Below are 17,712 nucleotides of genomic sequence, written 5' to 3'. Positions count from 1 at the left end.
CGTGAGGGGGAATTTCTTCCCTGTGAGAGTGATGGAGCACTGGCACAGGTTGCCCAGAGAGGTGGTGGAGTCTCCTTCTGTGGAGATATTCAAAGCCTGCCTGGATGCMACCCTGTCTAGCATGCTGTAGGTGACCCTGCTGAGCGGGGAGRTTGGACTAGATGATCTCCAGAGGTCCCTTCCAACCTTACTGACTCTATGATTCTATGATTTATTTGTGGTCAGATCTTAACGAAAAGGACACTATCCTTTACTGTGATAAAAAGCCAAAAATCTAAAATCATAAATTGTAAATTTACAAATGCATAAACCCCTGATATGTGGTCATCAAACTATGGAGTTGCTTAAATTTCATACTGTTTTTTTTTCCCGTAAATATTTCATAAATATCATAAACTCTATTCTTCACAACAACATAAGCGCCAAAGGCTTTCCAGAGATAATCAGGTTATTGTGTGATGTTATAAGTTTTTGATTATTCTTGAGTAAAGCAGTATTTTAGCAAAAGATATGTTCTGGCACAAAAGGAAAGTGACTTGGGAAAGAATGTGGGATTAGGCTGAAGGAGAAATAGGRTTGCCTCTTCTGGCAGCACTGCCAGCTTATCCTGGCTTGGTGTGATTGCTGAATGAGAGTGAGAACCCTGGCAAGGCCAGCAAACTACATTAGAGTCAGATGAATTTATCTGATATTTATCTCCATTTAGAGTAACACTTACTGTTATAAAATAGTTTTGTTGTATGTTTTTACATATATACACACGTATGTATGTGTGTGTGTGTGTGTGTGTATGTAGAGGGAATAATAGGTGGTAACAACAAAAAGTTATGCCGTGTAGGATGTGGTATTCCATGCCTAGGATGACTCTAGGACAAAAATGTATTATCAACTATGGTTGTAATTCATGTATATGTACATATATATACACCTACATATTTGAACAAAATCTATGTGTGTGACTGAATACATTTAAACTCCAATACAACCTAGTTATATGAAAGTAAAAGAAATTGCCAAGATTGGGATTTCCTTTCTTACACCCTCTTTTTTTTAACTGAATATCATGTTGGCAACATTTTCGTCTATGAAACTCCAAGATCAAGAAGGGAGTAGCAGCTTTTCCAAGTGTTCTTGTTTAACACTCAAAATAGTGTCATTGCCATCATTTCTCTGGCTGTATTAGAGAAAAAGTTGACCCATGTTCAGATTTATGGAAGGTCCCTACCCTAAAGAAGATTCTAGAAGATTTTTTTTTTTAATCCTAATTGTGTAGGAAATTGTGTAGGAGAGGGAATAATTAGCTAAATCCTAGAATTATTCTGGATTCCTGTACATTAGGACCGGGAGAAGGAATTTCAATTACAAATATGCTAGTGGAGCTGGGAGCCCTAACACTGGCTGTGTCTACACTAGCCAGTAGTGCAGYAAAATAGGAGCAATCTGTAAGGAGAAATACCTGGAGCTGAGAAACCGGTTTCCATACTTCATGTTTTTCAGTAGTTTTGAGTTCAGATTAGCTGCAGACTGATCCTAAGACTGAATATGCATTGCATATTCTCTAGGGAGAACATATTTCAGTTAAGTATCATCCGAAAGGTATCTGTATTATAAAGTCCAAGAGCCCTCTGTAGTACATGACAAAGCACATCAAACAGAGATGATCTTCTGAAGAGCAGTCCTGATTTGAACTAAGCAGTACTGTAATGCACAGGCATCAAGCCTTTAAAAACTAGTTAGAGTAATATATTTGTAATCGTAAGTATGTAACCTTCATTCCTTAAAAACAGACATAGACATGCTGAAAGATGGTGTCTCCTCAAAAAATGTAGTTTCTTCTCTACTAAACATTCTGTACTCATCAGAATCTTCTCTTTGTCCAGGTCATTTTTTCTGAGGGCTGATGACAGGAGCCTACTATCCCTCTTCAAGGAAACACCACTTTAAATATGTCTGCATCCCTTTTATAGGGTTCTAATGTGTTTCTCTCTTTTCTGCTCTCTCATCTAGAGTGTCCACTGCTCTATGGGGATTCTCTGACAGACTCAGAGAGCCGCTGAGTTTTGATTAAATAAAGTCTTAATTAAGGCTAATCAGAGGCCGATAGTGCCATTTCATACGTCCGTTTTCTCAGAAAATGTTTTAATTCTTCAAAAGAGCAAAACAAAAACCCTTTCAACTGGTTTTGTGGGAATAAAATCTCATTTTTCATTTAGAAAAAAAAAAGATATCAAAATGTCAAAGAAACAAATTGCATACATTTAGAGATAAGGAGAGTCTTTGGCTTGGGCAGCAGGAACTTGAGGTTTGCTGCTTTGTACAATTTAACCTAAAAAAAAAATCTGTCACTTCAGAACTGACAGACATAACAGGAAGTACACCATGTCTTTGATCACCTTCAGTATCATTTAAAAACCCAGCTTTTACTCTCGAGGATCCTTAGGGATTGTTTYGTGTTGAGGAGGTAAGAACATTTCCAGGAAAGATAACTTGATATACAGTTCTGGAGCTTTGTCTGAGGCAAYACGTTATGCAAAATATCTGAAATCATCTAAAAGTCAATGCACAATCCATATTTCATACTATATTTCAGTTTATATTAGAGCAATACTAGTAATTATTAGTAGTACTATTGTTATTGTTGCTTTATGCCTTTGCATTGTTAATTCTATTAGCAGGTGCCTCTGATGTGTTAAGTATCTTGGAATTAAAATTTTAAACAAACGAATTAAAACAAAGAGAAGGAAGCTTTAGAATTTGTAATCCAAAAATCACAAGAAGAAAAATAACATCAATAGTGTCAAAACAAACAAACAGGTCTAATTATATATTAAATAAAATAATACATGAATTAAAAAGCAATATTTACCAGTGGGAATAAAGAGAAAGTGGAAGAGTTTAGCTCTTTCAGATGATGGAAACTAGCAGTGGGAGTTCTAAGGGATACAGATTATTTTTCTTTTTTTTTCCCCCTTTCTCTTAAAACTGTCTGACATAGCCTGATATACTATAATTAGTGGTTTTCTTTCAAGTAAAATACCATGTGTGAAATCTTTTGCTAAATGCAATTATGACTGTCTTTAAAATTTCATATATATAGAACGAACATTAGTAAAGCACTATTGAGAAACAAGCACTTTATCCATACAAGTTGCATCTGAATTTTGCCTCCACTGATTTGTTCTCAGTTCTTAAAAAAAAAAAAAAATGTTAAACACTTGCCCCCCTAGTGGTATACAGGTAGCAATGTAGCAATTCATAAATTAGCTCAATGAAAAATTCATATTTATTATAATCTATTAGGAATTTGAAAATTAATTGTGCATTAATTTTAATTTCTCAGAAAGTATCTAACACATTGCCATGCAGAACATTATATTTAAGTCTTTTCAAAAGTTTATTTCTTCTATAACAGCTTAGTATATAGTATACTTAAATACTAATTCTGACATAGGTGCCAGTAGGCTTTTATGGTCCATAAGAGTTGAGAMTGGAGTTCTGTGAAAGTCAGTAAGCACAAATGTTTCTTAACTAAAATTTTTGCCTGTAATTAAGACAGGAAGGGAAACAGCAGGCACACAATTTCTTTCACAAAAAAATAAAATTATGTTTACCTCAAACYGTATAGTACTAATTTATACAAATTTATATAAATTTTCCTATTCATTTCTACTGTTGTTCACTTTCTTGTCACTCCTTCCTTCAGCTCTCACTCTTTAGAACAGAAAACACTTCCAGTTTCTTTTTGAATGAGAACAACTCATCCTTCTAATAACCYTAGTTACCTTCTCTTCCAATATTCTGATTGCTTTCACTTTTTCTGACCATGAGAGATCAGCATCCACATCAGGTCAGGATGATATCCTATAAGTTAATAGTTCCATATCTCYACTGGAAATTTAGCAATGGGGGAGGCTATTTCCTGCCATGTTTACATGCCAGTTTCCTTAAGATGTACACTGTTGCCTCAGAGTACTCAACCTCTTCAATCCTATAAAACACTGTATAGAAATGGCCTGAAATTGTGGTGCTCATCCTGTAGCTGAACCAGGTGTACTACGGGATCTGTAACTCAGAGGGCTTGCGGCTGAACTGCAAATGTCTAGATCCCTCAAGATCAGTCTGAGATGAATGTGGATTTCCGAGCGAGGTCCAGTGGGTGCTGCCTCCAGTTCAACAGCTTCAGTAACCTCATGAGTGCAGAGAGCTCTGCCAAGGCCAGGCACCAGCACGTGCCTCCTGTAATTCAAAGCTGCTTAAAAGAGTCACCTGAGGTTCTGCTTGATAGTTCCCCTTACTGACATTATACTATGTGCTGTGGCTAATCAAAAGCAGGAAATCCAATTACGGGAGTGTTTGGTAATCTCTTCTGAAACCCAAAGCAAAATGGTAGCAGCTACAGAAGCTCTGACCTGAATTAACTATTAGMAATTCCTAGGATCAAGATAGAGAAACAGAAAAGTTTCTCTCATTCTAAGTATTTCATTCTGAATATCAAGATTGTGATACAATTTTTTTTTTTAATTTAGGTCTGAGACAAGTGAGATTTTGAGTAAAACAATGAAATCAGAGTAATGCTTAATATCACCAACCCTTTTTAAAGCTTTTACTTTTCAGCTTTCATTTCAGACTTTCAAGTTTTAGATGCATAACTTAAAAAAAAAGCAAAATCAACAACAGTAACAAAACAGTCAGTTGGGGAGAATTCAGAGGATAATAACTAGAGAATATGACTAAAGTTAAATAATGAAACAACTGCAGTCATTTTGATCCAAGGGAGAATGCCAATCTCACGTAGGTATCTACATCTCAGGAGAGTCAGCATTTCGAAGAAAAACACACCTATTTGTCATTGGTTTATCATCCTATACGAGCATCTGTACTAGCTCAGGCATAAGGTCCATTCAACCAGCATCGTAACTCCGTCACGGCTAATTCCAGGACACGAATTGAGGAAAGCAGCCAGCGTCAGATGGCTGATGTGAATTCACGGTTAGGTGATAACTGTTTCCTTTCATGTCGTAAGGAACTTCATCTCCCAACTCACTTTCRTGAATGGTATTTTAGAAGATAAGTTCAGCAGCACCTTTCTGAGCTGGGCATTAAATGGTTTTGTAGATCTGATCTTTCCTCTTTTCAGTGTCTTTTGAATCCCATCACACAACTTTTGCTAAGATTGTATGTACACACATACACATGTCTACCTCCTCTAACTCAAATGATGAGAGAAGGGAGGACTTTTTACTAAAGCAGGATAAATATTTGTAATTGTTTCTGATTTCAAAAAATGTTAGAAAAGGTAGGCTGACAKATAGCACACATTTTGAAAGATGCCTCTTGGCCTGTACACACACTCACACACCCACGTACATTTGCATACACAGATACGTAGTCTTCTGGTTTTACTGTTTCCCAGTGAAGAAACCGTTCAGAAAACTGGATGTATGTTTATCCATCAAGTACAAAACTAAGATTTTTTTCTACAAAACAACAAGAGAGGGTGACATTTTAATTATATATGAGCACAAATGAGTATYTAGTGAAAAAGACCATAAGGGGATTTTTGCTAGCCACTGCTGCAAAATTATTCCCATTTAGGATAAAAGGGATAGGGAAAAGTCATGATTGAAATTCAAATCCTAATAATGTTAAATTACAAAGAAAGTGCTTATAACAGCATTAAAATAACTTAGATAATGAGAATAAATTAGACTTAAATTTGCCACTGATAACGTACAATTATAGATCAAAAGCTAGATTAAGGAATGCTTTTTGTAATAAAATTATAATGCTGAGAAGCTTTCCAAAAAGTTTATCTTTTAAAAGCTATCTTACTACAAGTTATTTTTTATAAAGATTTGTATATATACATAGCACTCAGTGAAGTCTCTAAGTATTCATCTGATGTTCTCATTCCTGAATCACARTAATACTAAAATGAGTAACATATTATTATTTCAGAAGCATTCAAGATACAACACAGATAACATAGGAGACAAAATTATTGGACAGAGAAGTTAGCAGAACATTTCATTTTACAGCTTTTTGTAGAAGGACACATTAGAAATRTCATTACATAGCACTTTTATATGGTATAACTTAATAAATATTTATGAAATGTTTTATTTTGACTGGCAGCAACATCATTGTACAAAGGCAACAGATACTTCAGKAATATTTTATTTTGCTGTTGATTTTACGTGAATATATATATAGGCTTATATATTTTCATATATGTATGCAGATTAATTCAGTTCAGTTCAGTATACTGTAGAAGACTTGGTCCAGATTCAGAAAATTAATTCTATTTAAGTTATTTCTTTATTCAGAATAGTTTTTAATCATGTGGCTGTATTTCACACAGAYGTATATACTCTTTAATTAATACCTTTAGTTACTATACTTTCCTTCATAGGAAAAAAAAATCTAAAATCCATAATATCCAGACAAAAACAGTATGAAGCAATTGCATTGAACATCTGGTTCTGAATGAAACATATATGTGAGAACTCAAAATATAGCATTATATTGGAAGAGTGTAATCCTATCTCCCGTGAAATTGATAAAAATTTTGTTATATTTTTTAATAAGGACTGTGCATGTGTAACTTTAAAGACCAATATTTTATGACTCAGTAAATATGAGTAATGTTCTATAATCTTTACTTGTATGAATTGATACTTAGTATATCCAACATCTTGACATTTACTCTGCATATTTGAATAATTCATATTTATAGTTACACATAAACTATATTTATAAATACTCATGGACAAGCACATCTACTAGTATATGCTGGATAATGCATATTAATGAATGCTTTATTCATGGAAACTAAGTGGTGTACAATCACTTATGAACGTAGATATTTTCATTAGAAATGGAAAATCAATGCCAGTATTTTGGGATCAACCAGCCTCTGGCAAAAGATGTAAACTTTGGCACTTTTAAAACAATAAAATCAAAGAAATTTAGTTATATTACTGTAAWTTAATTTTCTTTCAACCAGAAAGTTTGTGATAGTGTCTTAGGTACACTTTCACTTTTGGCTTGTTTAGTCAAATCAGCTTTCAAACAACCAGAAGCTTGGATTGTTTCAGAGGTTTGTTATCCACTGTATTAAARTTGACTCCTAGCTTTTATACATTTCTAGTTTTTGACAGTATATGGCAGACTTAATATAAATTATTTGCTACATTAAAAGGACTAAAATGTTGATGCTTTTACATCTAATAAACAGATCCTCACCACGTAGCTCAGCACTGTTTGCTTAAAAATAATGTTACTCTCCATAAACATGTAACATAAAGAAATTATTTTACAGTTAATGCATTAAAAATTGAAAATAAAGCATTGAAACTGCATTTGCTTTAAAAATAATATAAAATAAACTCATAGGAAAGCTTAAGTTTTCAGTGCAAGTTTSCTATAGATTCACACAGGAGAAATAAAACTTCAAAAAGGTTGCTACCTCAGGGAATTTATGCTSTTGCTTTTTAACAAAATATGATGTGAAACAAGAAGAGAATGTAAGGGAGGACCTTGTGCTTTATAATTTCTCTTATATTTTGATAGAAATATTTGCACCAAGGCTTCTGAAAGAAAGAACAAAGAGAGTTAATGTTTTGAAATCATAGAAAATAAAAAATGAAAAGGCCTAGTCCTGCATTAGATCTTACAATTTTGGCAATTTTATTCTTCTGATATGGAAATAAACAGAGAAAATGATTTTCTAAATTTTAATTTCTCTATGTCTTTCTATAAAGCTCCATTCTTTAAACATTCTGTGAAAATAAGCATTTTTACAGGTATACATATTCTTTGCCTTCAGATTTGACTTACAGGAATGTTGCCTACTTCTTCAAATATATATTATCCATGTTATATGAGAATAGGTGTCCTCAGTATAATTGCTGTATTTGAGTTAGGCATCAAGTCCTTAAAAAAAATCAGTTTGGATTTGTATAAACATTTGGAAAAATTGGATATTTTTTGTAAGCATTGCTAGGAGTGATGATCTCCTTTTAACCTGAAAAAAAAAAAAAAAAGTGAAAGCAAATACTTCTGTAATTCATTTTTAATCTGCAAGAAACCGTTCTTTACTTCTCTGTCCTTGAAACTGCTGACTGAATACTCATACTCCCACTGCAATCTTTTCCCATTTAGAATTCAGGTAAAATTTTGTATATCACAGTCTTCCTTCTGCCATTAGTGCATCTTTTCGTTTGAAACTAAGGTGTTTAAAAAGACAGCCAGAATAAAAGGCATGACATCCTATTTCAGAAACCTTGTTGTAAAGCATAGCGATACAGGAGTCAAATCTTCTCATTCTGAAGATTAAAAGTAAAAAAAAAAAAAAAAAAAAAGTTTAAGTTATTTCCATTGCCTAGAGGGACATGATCTCGTATTACCTCGTATAGAAAGACATCCCAGTCCCAAGTCACAGGCTGTTTGAAGGGAAGAGCTAGAGGAAATGCTATCCAGCCAAGACTTTCCGGAGATAAAAAGGGTCTTATTAGATGTAGGTTTTTATAATACAGATGCTTATAGCTGAAATAGTCATGCTAAGCTATATTTACAGGCAGTGAAGAGAGAAAGTAACTTCTCTGTCATCATTCATCTAATCCTGAAGACTCCTGCCATTAACAAAAGCCTTTCCTCTCCACTAACTGTATAAGGATCTTAGCTTACCAGCTTCTCTCCAGAAACCTRTGTGACAGATTCCTACATTTGGTTAGATGAATTCCATTAAAATAAGTAAATATTCTTTTTGATCCATATAGATGTAGAGTGAAAAATATAGGTATAGAGAAAAGTGCAAATATGATCCTTATCTTGCAGTACATCATTATTAGAAATGAATGACCTAGACATTAGTCTCTACCAGAGTCGTAGCTCCCAAATCTCTTTGTGAATGTAGCTTTTGTTTGCACATGGTCTATATAMCCATGCTGTGTAATTAACTAATACTAATAACCTTCAAAATTAGTGATCTTTTAAATTGCATTTCATAAGAATTTTTAAAATAATTGTTATCAATTTGAAATAAACATTTCCTTCTTCATCTGTCTCTGAAGTGAGAGTAACAACAGATAGTGTCACCATAGAAATGGATCTACCACTTCCCATGTCTGTCTTAAGCTAGTGTGTGCAAGAGGAAAATAAAAAAAAAAAAAAAAAAAAAGAGGAGGGGAGGGGAGGGGGAAAAATAAGGTAGCCAGCTGAAAACTATTGAGGTGCAAAAGGAGTACATATTTTATATCAATATCAAAATGACCTGTGCAGTAAGCAGCAATCTTAACTTCTTAAAGTGGCAAATCATGATTTGGTTAATCACAATCAGAAAATACACAGAAGTACTACTAGTGCTTTACACTGTGACAAAACTCAGGATACAAATTTATTGTATGCATAGCTATCTTTTCAAAGTAAACAAAGAAGGATGTATTTATTTATTTATTTATTTGAAGAGGACGTTCTATTCTCTTTATTTATTTATTTTAAKAAAAGATTATATTCTAAAGAATAGATTGTATTCTAACAGATTTTTCCAGGRAAGTGGATACCTAAGACTACTGAGATGAAAGAGAAAAAGAGTTAACATTAATAAGGACAACATTAAATAAATTTTAATCTTTCTGCCTAAAAATGATAGCAGTGATGGCCTTTTTTCACAATAAATTAGAGAACCTTGACACTATTTCTAGATGTAATAATATCCATCTGCTTGGTCTCCCCAGAGGAGAGAGAGCTGAAGATTATATTGAAAAGCTATTAAAATTCTTTTAACAGAAATCAAAACAACTAAGACTTTCCTGAGTTGCCAGAAGTTACTCAGGGATGAGAGTTCTTCTACTTGACATGCATTTTGTCTACTACTGGAAGGGAGATAAGAGTGTCACTAGAGTATCTCATGGCTCATCAACTGCTGTTGATATTCATTCCACTGCTGAAATGAATATTATGATCATATACTAGATGACTTCTCAGAAACCTCAGTGTTCCCCAGTCTCATTGGCTTTCGTATGGTTCGTTCTCTGAAGTATATGTAGCCATATAACAGTGCTGGACATATTCTTGCTCCAGTCATTCTCAGAGGTAAAATCTTTCAGTGATTTTCTAATAAACCCTGTTGAGACCACTGTTAAATGAAAACTAATAAAGTATAACTAATACAGAAGCTAAATGATTTCTGTTTCTAGACTACTGCCCACAGCACAACATGAAAGAAGACATTTTATAAAGGTGCAAAAGAAATGGCAATAATATGATGCTATGTATTTTATGCACTTCCCTTCAAAGTAGAGTTTGGAATACAAAGAACAGTTGCATACGTTATAAAATCAAGAGTAAGCTTTCATTAGCATTAGTGTTCTTCATTGTGATATATGAGAGATAAATAGAATTGTCTCCTATCTAACAAACTACTTAATCACAGGTATAACTTAAAGCACCCAACCATTCCTATAGATTAATCTTAAAGAGATACCCATGCTTAAGTCCCTCACTGGATTTGGAGTRAAGATGTCAAGACTAACATCTTTGGAATTTTAGTCTGGCTTGTCTGTGCAACAAGTCTTCACAGTTTAGCTCTTCCTTACTATATGAAAAAATAAGTACTAACTTTGGAAAAGACAGGTCAGAGTATATGAAAATATACCTGTTAGTCCAAGAGACAGGAGCATTTATTTTAAATTGGTAATTTGGTGGTGTTAACTTGATTTAAAGAAGGTTTTGGATTCACTAAGCCTTATAACGAGACATAAGTAATTTTACACTTACATCTCCTTTCTACTGTTTTTGCATTATTTTATCTGAGGGTGGCTGTGTGAGAGCACCTGGAGATAACACGACTGAGCTAATATAACAGCTCACCAGAAGAGAAGGTCAGCTCTTGTCCTCCCTTCTCCCACACTCTCTGCTACTTTCCTCATTCTTAGCATGCTGGCTTTTACACTTGACTAACTTCATGGTGAGCTGATTCAGCTCATTAATCTGACAGAAAATTAGCCCTAGAAAAAAAAGGGGGGGGGTTAGAAAGGGCATATTTTTGCTGATTTAGTGAGCTAAAGCATCTGCACAAGGTGCACAGAGCAGGAGAGGGAAAAAATTACAGAGAATGCCCCTTCTGTTGGCTGCAAATTGTTAAATCATCACAGCTACATAGTCTCAGCACACCCTGAGTGGCCTTTATTCAACCCCTGATCTGTGAAGGCAACTGAAGTGTTGTCTTCACGCTAAATACACGAATAGTTCCTTCGAAGTCTAGGGGCTTCTCAACATAATTAAGTTAATCTCTTGCAGAAGTGTTTATGGTTTGTTCACACAGGGGCAAAATGTTTTATCTATGTGAAGACATTACTAATAGAAAGCAAAGTCAAAGAAATTATTTCTAAAATAATTTAATTCTGTGGTCTTCCTTATAATTTCAGAGGACAGTAGTAGTTCTTTGAAACGTTTCTTTTACTATGCGTTTGCCAATGTTCGTGTGTGCAGGTGTGTGAGGAATTTACAGTAGCAAATGTGGCAGTTTATCTAAATCYTCTTTAGCATCAATTGTGTGAAAAAAATGCCTGAGGGTAAAAAAGAATACTGTGAAATAGGCCATTGTCAAGTGGAGTTAGCCCCAAATTTTATAAGGAAAGCAGGATTTGACAGAAGTGTAAACTGATAAAACCTAAAATTTGTAGTCTCACAGCTTATTGAAAGCAATCGCAARCTCAGATCCAGAATACAAATCTCTAATTGTCTAATTCCTGCCAGGGAGTAATTGTTTGCTTTGGKGTTCTAATCGAGTTGACCAGATTTCTCTGTGAATAATTACTGGTCAGGAAAACGTGGTGTTTGAAATTTGGTCTCTATTTCCCATCACTAAGATGGGAAACCCTGTAGGGTGAGCACATCACATTCCGGTCGGCATTAGAGATCCTTTCAGAAGGACTGCTTGCTTGCTTACTCACTTGCATTCTTGTTTTAGAACAAGGCTTTCGGGAGAAGAAGGAAATCCATGAAGAATTATTAGTTATCTTGGAGTGTACCAGTCTCTTATGCTGGAGTTTGATGGTAAAAGAGAAGAGTGCCCTTATTGCAAAAATCAAAATACTCACCATAGAATTTATAGGGAAAACAGTCAGTAGTGATGAAGTTTATCTTCCCTGAGAAGAGAAACTGCCGATTCCTCACTGCCCACTCCTCACTGACAATTAGCACAGCTGTTGTGCAAAGTGTATCACAGCATTTGTACAATCATCATTGCAGGAAGAAGCTGATTATATTTATTTAACTGCTAAGCATGAAAACAATGAGTATAGCAGATGGATTCATTTGACAGAACGTTTTCTATTTGTCATTTTCCTTTAGCAATTTATTTTGTAAATATATAGATTTTGACATTCGGTGCTATACTGTAATGGTTTTAGAACGCTGTTTATCACTGGAAGTCAAGTATCCACATTTCAGAATGTCCAGGCTTTATGTTTATCATTAACGTGTGGAATCCTTTGCAAAGAGCCAAGCAATATACATTAATCTGAAAATGCATTAACAGAACAATAMGATTACATTGTTAAGCACCCAGAAGTCAGGAAATGACAACATTAAAACAGTAGGTGTAACCTTGCCTCTTTCATTTTATATTTATGCATTATGAAACATATTCAATGCTATAATCATATACTGTGGTTTTAATAAGACTATTGTCTCATACTCTGTACAGGTTGGCCCCGCAGACTGGAAAAAAACAGGAATACTATCTTTGTTTCAGTAGCTTATTAGAAGGAGAAAGATATTTGGCTTCTATCCTAACCAAAGTTAGGATAACATCTTTAACATCTTTAAAGATAAACATTTCATCTTTTTTTTATCCTTCATTTACTGAAGGATAACACTGAAATTATGATATAATTTAATTTRCAGGACAAAGAGAAAATCATAGAATGAATAAAAATACAAGCATTTTTAGTATATCACTATTTTTCTGACTCTGCTACTGTATTGCATGAACTCAGAGATTCTACTGTAACCAACTGAACTAAAGGATTTCACTCAGATTCATGATCCAATGGACTAGCTGACAGTTTTCTTGCATCCTGGACTGTAATATCACTATTTATTGTAAAGATCTGTTGAGACAGTGTTAAAAGTTCTCATAAACTATGGGCCCTCCTTGTTCCAATTTGATACATGTACGCTCAATGTAGCAGTATAAAGAAGTATCCTATGAACCCCAGGAGTTATTCTGCACATGTAATAATATTGCCTTACAATATCAGAATATTTCTTATGTGAACCTATATAAATATATTACTTAGCTAGAGTTAGGGTGAAAATATAGAGTAGCATCCTAGTCTCACTGTAGTCAGTAGATTTCAGCAAGACTGTGGTAAGCATTTTCTTAAATATTTCCAAATGGGCTGACTGAAAATATAATTTTTGTTGTGAAAGTGCTAGCATTTTTTTTTAATATAAATTGTTAAGGTGGCATAAAAATCTAGAATTTGTATTCCTTCATACAAACCCCTTACAAATTTAGTATGTATTCAGCAAGAATAAATATTGATTTTTATCTATGAGAGAACATTTGACTGTGCTAAAGCTATACATATTTTTATGCTATACGGTGCTATATGTATTTTTAAGAAAATGTAAGGAAGAATGGAGAAATATTGGTTCATCTATTAAGGTTTTCATAGATTTGGTGAATCATTTCAGTTTTTATCTTTTTCTTTTTTTTTTTTTTTTATTTGTTTTTTTTTTTTTTTTTTTTTTTAGATCAGTTGTATCTTCTGTGTTGTTTTCTCTCTTAACTTTCTAGTAAAATATGCTTAAATAGTATGTATACTATAGCATGCTTTTCCAAATATGCAGTGAAAAACCAATCTCCGTGGCAATATAGTGTTAAATAATCAGAAGAGTAAAATATAGAGATGAAAAACACAGTTTAAACTAAACCATTCAAATTCAAGCATGGTCTTTCAGCTTCACTGCTTTTTTGCAGTGTCCCATCTTTCATTTCCAGTTGTTTATGCAGATTGCCAAGGTATTTGGGTCAGAGACCCTGGCCCTGAATCTGATCTAGCTCCTTGTCTTCAAACCTGTCTTCTGGTGTAAGACAAAGCCACTCATGTGAGTCTGAGGCCAGATGTGGACCTGTATCTGCATTTTGATAAAATTCTCAGGACGGGATTAATTTCTCTGCAGAAAAAACACACTCCAGCTGATGACAAATGACAATATAGAGTTTTAAAAAGGCATCATTCCACATTAGGATAATTAATTATGCCAATAGTACAGTTTCCTGTAAGTTTCCTTTTGATTTCTATGGAGTACTTAACCAGTCTTTGAAAAGTAACAGATTAGGGGTGCATTTCAGAACTGTAAAAGGATGAATATGACCCAAACAGATTATTTTCTTCCCATGAGAAGAACATCACAATCATACTCCTATCATAAATATACATACATATAAATATTTATTTATTTTGCATTTATCAAAACATGTGCCAATATCTTTGCCTCCAGACACGTTTATAATTTACAAACATTGCCTAATTACACATATAGAGCAGGTGCCAAGGCTGTTCTGAGTTCAGCTGCTCTGGAGCAGTAGTTACCAAGTCATTACTTTCAGTTCAGCTGTCTGTAGAGCTAAAAAGGCAGTTATAAGCAAGCAACAGCAATGGCAGACTCTCAGGGATAAGAAAGCTGAAAATGGCATGAGAAAGTACATGAAACAGAGAATAGACATAACAGTTATTTTGATAAAGAATATGGGGATTGGTGGAGTATTACTGTTGATTAATTTCTTGCCCTTTTTTTTTTTTTTTCTTTTTTTTAGTCAAGATAACAGAAATTATCAACTTTTCTCACAGGAATAGCAATACTTTTCCAAGACAAAATGTGGCAGCCACAGATGCTCTTCTGTAAAGGAAAGTTTGAAAAATTTCTTCACTTTAGGTCTTCACAAGTATTAGCTATTATGACAATAGCACAGAATGCATGCTAATAATATTTTGTGTATTACTTGATGTAAATATATGTTAAAATCTAGTCTTCATGAAGATCTCAGAGTCTCAACCCCAAGGTAATTATTAAATAGGAATATGAACAGCAACAGCTGTAGTCTGCAGATACTGTTCTGATGTACTATTATTGCACCACCAATAAGAAATAACAAAGACAGCTGTATTTAAGAAAAATTCCTTCAGATCAAAACTGAGTTCACAAAACAGATCACTCACATCAAGACTTAAAAGTTAGGAGGATTCTAGTACGCCAAAATACAAAGGGAAGTGGTTGCAGATTAGATTTGTCATGCCTAATAATAATGCATTCATCCCTGTCCCTGTCCTCTGYCCCCATTTGAGGCAAGACCTTGAAATACGACCTGTAGGATTAATAAATAATAGTGACTTCTGTTCTAAAAACAGTTGATTACTGAAAGGTTTGGAGAACTATAAAGAAGTTCTACCAGTTGTCAAAAGTAATTCAGTTTACTCAGAATCTTCCAAATACAACAGCCTTAGATAAAATGCTGTTGGTAGAGCTGGAAATGCTGCAGGTGTAGTCTGAATTTCTGTTTTCTACAGTTCTAATTTTTTAAACCATCTGTGTGGAGGAACATGGGGGGAAAATAGTGGGAAAAGAATGATAACTAAAAATAGACAAAGGTGCCAAATTATTTATTCTTTTCCCAGCTTGCTTCTCATACTCCTAAGCATTCTGGGGAGCTGATCAACAAGAAAAACTGTAGGATTTTGCATCTTGTTGAAATGTTTTCAACACTTTTCTCCTTAAGGATTTTTTTTAATGCATTCCATTAAAACCATAACATTCATGCACAGGCCTATTTAAGATAAGCTATGTACAGTTATAGAACCTTACTAAATCACTCTAAAGTGCAAATTTCTTAAGTTTCTTTCCAAACATGTGAGAAAAATACTGAAAKCAAATCTGTTATTGCAAGTTGATCCCTTTTATAATTAAATTATTTTTACAAAAGCTACGCATTTTTGCATTCTTTTAAAAGCTTCAATAAATAAAAATCATTCTTGCCTTGAAAACTATTTAAACCTTAAACAGAGACTTATTTTAATTTTATTATTTTCATAAAAAAATTGTAGTCCTTACTTCTTACGAATCACTACAGGAGTTGTTTATAAAAATATATGCATACATACATATAAAAATAGATGATGTAATGAGTTTGTTCCCTATATATGCAATATACTAAGAAAAAAAAGTTAACATCCAAGCTCTGAGACTAGAAAAACACATCTGAATAAGTTATTTTATTATCTTACTGTATGTATAAATAATATAGATGTCAGAGTCTCATGGGTTAAGGCCTTACAAGGAAGAGGGGTCCAGGAGAGCTGGCTAGTGTTCAAACATCACTTCCTCCAAGCTCAAGAGCGGTGCATCCCTGTGAGTAAGAAGTGCAGCAAAAGGGGCAGGAGACCTGCATAGGTGAGCAAGGAGCTCTTGGCCAAATTCAGACAGAAGAGAGAAGTACACAGAATGTGGAAGAGGGGACAGGCTACTTGGGAGGACTGTAGGAATGCAGTCAGAGCACATAGAGATGCAGTGAGGAAGGCTAAGGCCCAGCTGGAATTCAGTCTAGCAAGGGATGTCAAGGACAACAGGAAGGGCTTCTTCAAATACATCAGCARCAAGAAGAGGACTAGGGAAAATGTGGGCCTGCTACTGAATGGGGCRGKGGCCCTGGTGACAAGGGATACAGAGAAGGCAGAATTACTGAATGCCTTCTTTACTTCAGCCTTCACTGCTAAGSGCAGCCCTCAKGAATCCTGCAGCCTGGATGTGAGGGAGAAAGTCTGGAGAASGGAAGACTTTCCTTTGGTTGAKGAGAATAGGATTAGAGACCTTCTGGGCAGGCTAGACATCCACAAGTCCATGGGCGTGGAYGGGATGCACCCACGGGTACYGAGGGAGCTGGTGGATGGTGTTGCCAAGCCACTCTCCATCATCTTGGAAAGGTCCTGGACTGCCTGAGGACTGGAAGAAAGACAGTGTCACTCCAGTCTTCAAAGAGGGCAAGAAGGAGGACCCAGGCAACTGCAGGCTGGTCAGCCTCAGCTCCATCCCTGGAACAGCTCTTTGAGATGTCAACTCCAGAYGTATGGAGGAAAAGAAGGTGATCAGGAGTAACCAACATGGATTCACCAACAGGAAATCCTGCTTAACCAATCTGATAGCCTTCTGTGATGGAATGAGTGGCTGGGTAGATGAAGAGAGAGCAGTGGACGTTGTGTAACTTCACTTCAGCAAGGCTTTTGACACTGTCTCCCAAAACATCCTCCTAGGCAAGCTCAGGAAGTGAGCGTTAGAGGAGTGGACACCGAGGTAGATTGAGAACAGGCTGAAAGGCAGAGCTCAGAGGGTCGTCATCAGTGACGTGGAGTCCAGTTGGAGGCCTGTGACCAGTGGAGTCCCCCAAGACTCAGTGCTGAGTCCCATCCTGTTCAACTTCCTCGTTAATGACCTGGATGAGGGGACAGAGTGCCTCCTCAGCAAGTTTGCTGATGATATTAAGCTGGGAGGAGTGGCTGACACACCTGAAGGCTGTGCTGCCATTCAGAGAGACCTGGACAGGCTGGAGAGTTGGGCAAAGAGGAACCTGCTGAGGTTCAACAAGGGCAAGTGCAGAGTCCTGCACCTAGGGAGAAATAACCCTAGGCACTAGTACAAGCTGGG

This window comes from Rhea americana, unplaced genomic scaffold (assembly GCF_003343005.1).
Source record: "Rhea americana isolate MKP2758 unplaced genomic scaffold, rheAme1 scaffold_3, whole genome shotgun sequence".
Taxonomy (NCBI): domain Eukaryota; kingdom Metazoa; phylum Chordata; class Aves; order Rheiformes; family Rheidae; genus Rhea; species Rhea americana.
Note: the sequence above shows the minus strand (reverse complement) of the source record.